A 6,941-nucleotide genomic window follows, 5' to 3' on the forward strand; every position below is an offset into this window, starting at 1 on the left:
CTGAGCTACACTGGCCTCTATGTTGCCCCCTTGGGGAGAGTGCTCTGTGTATGGGAAGAAGGGTGCACATGGATATATAGGAGGCCAAAGAGAGAAGTTGTACCAGGACTGCAGGATAACTCTTTTTCCAGCACAAAGATGAAATTTCCCACCCTCCCTTTACTTGCCAGCATTCTTAGAGTTGAGTAGGAATAAATATCTAGAAAACCCTCTGCTTTACTCTCAACAGAAAACAAACCCTCCGAGTAGGGAGGGGCAGACACCTGGCTAAGCAGAGGGAGGGAGAGAATCTGAGGTCTAATTTCCTCTCAAAGTGCTTTCTCCCATCCTTCTTGATTTTATCCTCCCCTACACTTAAAAAAAAAGTATAAATTTCAGGTGCAGCTGTAGCTGATGCCAATTTCTGAGACCTTTGAAGATTTTGAAGTTTTTTTTTTTTTCCTTCACAGGAGTCCCCTTTCCCCTTAAAAAAAACTTCATTTTGAAATAATTATAGATTCACATGAAGTTGCAAAGAAATGTGCAGGGGGTCCCATGCACCCTTCACCCTACCACCCCTGATATTTACATCCTGCAAAACTACGGAACAATATCAAACCCAGAAAACTGACATTAGGTACAAACCATTGAGTTTATTCAGATTTCACCAGTTAGTATATGCACTCGTGCGCATATGTGTGCATGCATGCGTGTGCATGTGTAGCTGTATGCAACTTTGTCACATGTGTAGCTTCAGGGAACCAACACTGTAATCAAGATACTTAACCGTACCATCACTTCAAGTCTCCGTTGTGCTCCCCTTTACAGTCACATCCTCCCCTCCACAGCCAGCCCTGGCCTGGTTAGCCACTAATCTCTATAATTATGTTCTTTTACAAATGTTATATAAATAGAATTATGCAGTATGTATCCTCTTGAGATTAGTGTAGTATAATTTCCATTATGTTCATCTGAGATGTTGCATGTTATCAATAGTTCCATCCTTTTTATTGCTGAATAGCATTCCATGGTATGGATGTGCCATAGTTTCTTTAAACATTCGTCAGTTGAAAGACATTAGGGTCATTTCTATTTTGGTGCTATTATGAATAAAGCTGCTAGAACATTCATGTGGAAGTTTCTGCATAAAAACAAGTTTTCATTTCTCTATGCTAAAAGCCCAAGAGACTAATTGCTGTTCATATGGTAATTTCATTTTTAGTTTAATAGAAACTGCCAAACTATTTTCCAGAGTACCTGTATGTTTTAATCATATTACCTCGAGTGGGATATGGTGAGGCCAGACACAGGTCAAGAGAGAAAAAATGGTTAATCAAAGTTCAATAGGAGAGAACAGAGCACTTCACACAGGGCCACACAAGGAAGTACTAGGGTCAGTTAGGAGGCAGAGGGACGGGGGAATTGTGGGCAAGCATATTTATTGTGGTTTCTGCAGGAAGGAATGGTTCAGGCAAGGTAAGCAGGTTTAGCACTGGATAATTTGAGTAATTTCAGTCAGCCCTGGGGCATAGGGTCTGTCCTTGGTTGTATGGTACCCGGCCTTGGGGTGATTAGGGCAGGTGTATAGTGTCTAATAGTATGAATGAAAGCCCAGTAAACTCAATAGTTGGGAGTATGGGCTTAATTGGCTGCTCAAGAAGGAGAACTGACCAACCTCTAGCCAGGGCCTCAAAACTGGGTCAAGACAGCATTTTTAAAAATTATATTACACTGTATTATTTTACATTCCCACCAGTAATGTATGATGGACCCAGTTTCTCCACATCCTCACCATCATTTGTGTTATTACTATTTTTATTTCTGTCATTCTCAATGGTATGTAGTGATGTCTCATTATAGTTTTTTGGGGTTTTTTGGGTTTTTTTTTTGCGGTACGCGGGCCTCTCACTGTTGTGGCCTCTCCTGTTGCAGAGCACAGGCTCCGGACGCGCAGGCTCAGCGGCCATGGCTCACGGGCCCAGCCGCTCCGCGGCACGTGGGATCTTCCCGGACCGGGGCACGAATCCGTGTCCCCTGCATCGGCAGGCGGACTCGCAACAACTGCGCCACCAGGGAAGCCCTCATTATAGTTTTATTTGGCATTTTTCTAATGATGTTGAACATCTTTTCATGTGCTTATTTTCCAACTGTATATCTCATATATCTTTATCTTTGATAAAATGTCTACACATTTCTTTTGCCTATTTTAAAAATTGGATTGTCTTTTCAATGTTGGGTTTGAGGAGTTCTTTGTATATTCTAGATACAAGTCCTTTGTTAAATATGTGATTTGCAGATATTTTCTTCCAGTCTGTAATGTGTCTTTTCATATTCATTAATAGGGTCAATTTCTCAACAAAAGTTTTAAATTTTATGAGGTCCAATTAATCAAATTTTCCTTTTATGGATCATGCTTTCAGGTAAGAACTCTTTGCCTAATCTAGGTCTTGAATAGGTCTTCTCCTATTTTTTTCCTAGAAGGTTTACATTTTTCGTGGTCCATGGTCCCATTTTGAGTTAAAATTTGTATAAAATTGGAGGATTAGTTCAAGGTTTTTTGTTTTTGCTGTGGGTACCTACTTGCTCCAGCACCACTTACTGAAAGGCTCATCTCTCTCTCTTTGAAATGCTTTGTTCCTTTGTTTAAAAATAAATGAACATATTTGTGTAGGTCTGTTTCTTCATTTTCTATCTGTTCAATTAATCTATATGACTATCCCTCTGCCAATATTATACGGTTTTTATTACTGTAGCTAATAGTAAAAGCTTAACATCTCAAAGAATGATTACTCCTACTTTTCTTTTTAAACTTTGTTTTGGCTATTGTAGGGCCTTTCCTTTTCCATCTAAAATTTTGAATAAGGCTTTCTGTATCTATAAAAATAAAGTTTGTTAAGATCTTGATAGAGATTGTGGTAAATCTGTAGATCAGTTTGGGGAGAATTAGCATCTTTGCTGTGTTGAATCTTTCAAATGTTGAACAAGGTATATATCTTCAATTATTTATGTCTTCACTGATTTCTTTCATCAGCATTTTATAAATTTTACCATACTGATCTTGTGCATGTTTTGTTAGATTTATACCTAAGTATTTCATTTCTTTGGAGCAATTCTAAATGGTATTTTTAATTTTGGCTTCCACTTGTGTGTCATCAGTATATAGAAGTACTTTTTCATGGTAACTTTGTATCCTGCCATCTTACTGAACTCACTTATTCTAGATGATTTTTATACATTCCTTGGAATTTTGCAACATAGACAATCATGTTGTCTGCAAGTAGAGACAGTTTTATTTCTTTCTTTCCAATCTGTATGACTTTTTTTTTTTTTTTTTTGCCTTTTCTTGCCTTGTCACAGTGTTTAGAAATTCCAGTATTATGTTGATTAAGAGTGGTGAAAGCAGACATCGTTGCCTTGTTTTCTCAGTCTTAGAGGAAAGGTCATGCCATTAAGTATGATGTTAGCTATTGATTTTGTAGATGCTCTTTGTGAGGTTAAATCCCCTTTTATTCCAGAGAATTTTTACCATGAATGGTTAGGTAGTTGAATTTAGTCAAATGTTTTTCCTGCATAAATTGGAATAATCATATGACCTTCATCCTTGATTTTTGAATATTTAACCAACTTTTATAACTGGAAAAAAATCCCACTTAGTTGTGGTGTATCGTCTTTTTATATGTTCTTGTATTTAATTTGCTAAATTTTTCTTGAGGACTTTTGCATCTAAATTCATGAGGGATATTGGTCTGTAGTTTTCTTTTTTGTGCTATCTTTTCTGATGTTGGGATCAGAATAATACAGGCTCATAAAAATAGTTGGGAAGTGTCCTTCCTCTCCTATTTTCTGAAATAGATTAAAATCAGTTATTAATTATTTGAATGTTTGGTAAAATACTCCAATGAGAGAATGTCTGGGCTTGGAGATACTATTTTTTCCATCCTTTTTCTTTGAACCTACCTCTGTCATCATGTTTGAAATGAATTTCTTATAAACAACATATAGTTGCGTTATTATTTTTTAATCTACTCTTCCAAATATCTGTCTTTTTTCCCAAAGCTCTATCTTTTAATTGGTGTATTTAGACGATTTACATTTAAAGCAACTGTTGATATATTAAAAGTTATAACACCCAGTGGTGCTATAACTTTTGCTTCATCCATAAAATATAATAAAGGAAACTCATGAGGTGAAGGATAATCTATTGTGCTTACTTCTGTTTACTAATTTTATTGTTCTTTATTGTTCTTCTTTCCTTTCTGAGGGCTCTCTTCTGTCATCATTTCCTTTCTTTCTGGAGAGCTCTTTTTAGCCATTCTTTAAGGATAGGTCTGCTGGCAGTAAATTCTGTTAGATGTTCTTTATCTGAGAATGTCTTTATTTCCTCCTATTTTCTGAAGGACAGTATCACCAAATTTATGCTTCAGAGCTGACAGTTTTTCATTCATCACTTGAAAAATTTTGTGCCACTTCCTTCTGGCCCCCATGGTTTCAGAGGAGAAATCCACTGTCATTTGAATTGCTGTTCCTTTGTAGGTAGTACATTATTTCACTTTAGCTGTTTTCAAGATTTTTTCCTCTGTTTTTAGTTTTCAGAAGTATAATTATGATGTGTCTTGGTGTAGATTTCTTTGGGTTTCTCATATTTTGGATTCTCTCTGATTCTTGAATCTGGAGGTTTATGTCTTTCACAAAGTTTGGGAAATTTTCAGCTATTGTTTCTTTGAATGCCTTTTTGGTCCCACATCTTCCTCCTCTCCTCTGGAAACTTGATTATATGGATCCTTTAATATAGACCCACAGGTCCCTGAGTCTCTGTTCATTACTTTTTCAGTCTAGTCTCTGTTGTTCAGATTGTCTTCAAGTTCACTAATTCTATCTTCTGTCATCTCCACTCTACTGTTGTGTCTATTCAGTGAGTTTTTAAATTTTGGATGTTGCATTTTTCAGTTCTACAATTTTCATTTGATTCTTTTTTAATAACTTTTTTCTTTGCTGAAACTTTCTATTTTTTCATGTGTTTCCAGACAATTTGTGATGGATTGTTGAAGCATTTTTTTTATGCCAGCTGCTTTCAAATCCTTGTCAGATAATTCCAACATCTGATTCATCTCAGTATTGGCCTCACTTGATTATCTTTTCTCATTTGGATAGTGGTTTTCCTGCCTCTTGGTATGACAAGTGACTTTCTATAGCACCCTTCCATTTGGGTTGTTATGTGAGGGAACTCTCAGTCCCATTCAATCTTCCATGCTATCAGGCAGTCACCAGGTTTGTCTGTGGGTTCTGTCTACTTTTGTAGACTTTAGTTCCAATGACAGTTTAGTTTTCTGAGCCCTGCCATGCATTCTGGTCAGCTTTGTTCTTCTGGTACTGCTGGGCTCCTGCTCAGCACTGGCTGGTGCCGTCAGCGGGGGCAGGAGGTGCTTACTGGGTTTACCTGCTATTTCTGGGTGTCTACAACAGAAGATACTGGACCTGGGTCACCTTAGGCCACCAGGTGAAGGGCAGGGAGGCATAGCTTTTTTCCTGGTGGTGCCATTGCAGGGCCAACTAGTCCCTGGTTGTAGAGTGTTATCCAGGACACACCAAGACTTTGCTGCTGCTGCAAGCAGATATCACCATCACCTGTGCACTGGTTGTGGCGTGGAAGCTGGTGTAACCAAGGGGCTTTGCTGATCTGCAGCTGCTGGTGGATCACATGGTCCATGTTGTGGTACAGGGTTTTAATCTAGTTTGAGGTTTTAATCAAGTTTCTCAGCTTTCCTCACTCCTGGCTTATTGTTTTGATTATCTGGAATGTAAGTCAATTATGATTCAAATATCTGCTTTCTAGCTTCCAAATTTTTATTGATGTTTTTCCCTCTCAATTCTCCCCCTTTTCTTTTTGTGGGTTTATTTACCTCTTTTCATCCCTTTATTGTGGTTTTCATGGCAGTGAAATCAACTACATACAGACAGTACTCTATCCAAACAGAATTCTTACAATTATAATCTCCTATAAATCTAAGGTCATATTCTTTCCCAATATTGCTCATTTCTGTTTCTAGCTTCTTCCCCCTTAAAGGTGCATTTGTCAGAGTTTTGTCTATTTTACTGGCATTCAAAAAATAGTTATTTATTGGGGCTATTTTTGTTTCTTATTTCATTGATTTCTTTTTAAATTTTTATTAATTTCCTCCTCTAACTCTTGGTATTTATTTTATTATTTATTTTCTTTCTAGAGTGAATGCTTACCTCATTTGTTTTAAATTTTCTGGATTTTATAAAATTTCATAAGATTGTTGTGGGTTTTTTTCCTGTGTTTTCCTTTGGTTGTACTCTATATCTTTTAATATATAATATTATTATTAATATTACTTTATAAATTAATATTTCACTCTATGTTACTCCTTTTAAAAAATAGTTACTTGTTAAATTTTAAAATTCTGGTGGCGGGGCTTCCCTGGTGACACAGTGGTTGAGAGTCCGCCTGCCGATGCAGGGGACGCGGGTTCGTGCCCCGGTCCGGGAAGATCCCACATGCCGCGGAGCAGCTGGGCCCGTGGGCCATGGCCACTGAGCCTGCGCATCTGGAGCCAGTGCTCCACGACGGGAGAGGCCGCAGCGGTGAGAGGCCCGCGTACCGCAAAACAAACAAACAAACAAAAAATAAAATTCTGGTGGCTTTGGAATTCTAGTAGGTATGAGAGAATAAGGGTGGGGCAGGAAGAAGCTCTCTTTTTGTAATTATATTCTCAATTATTGCTTCTTGGTAAGAAAGTACTCTGCACAATTGCTATTTTAAAATTTACTGAGGTGCTCCTTATGGCTGAGTAAAACAATTTTGGTAAGTGTTCCGTGAGTACTTGTAGGCAGTGATTGTTTCTGTGAGAGAGACTCATGCTTGTATATAGAAAATAAGAAAAAGAATTTTCACTGCCACTCTTGAAAAATAACTAATATTCACTGAGTGCTTATTTTGC

Source organism: Tursiops truncatus, chromosome 3, assembly GCF_011762595.2.
Source record: "Tursiops truncatus isolate mTurTru1 chromosome 3, mTurTru1.mat.Y, whole genome shotgun sequence".
NCBI classification, from domain to species: domain Eukaryota; kingdom Metazoa; phylum Chordata; class Mammalia; order Artiodactyla; family Delphinidae; genus Tursiops; species Tursiops truncatus.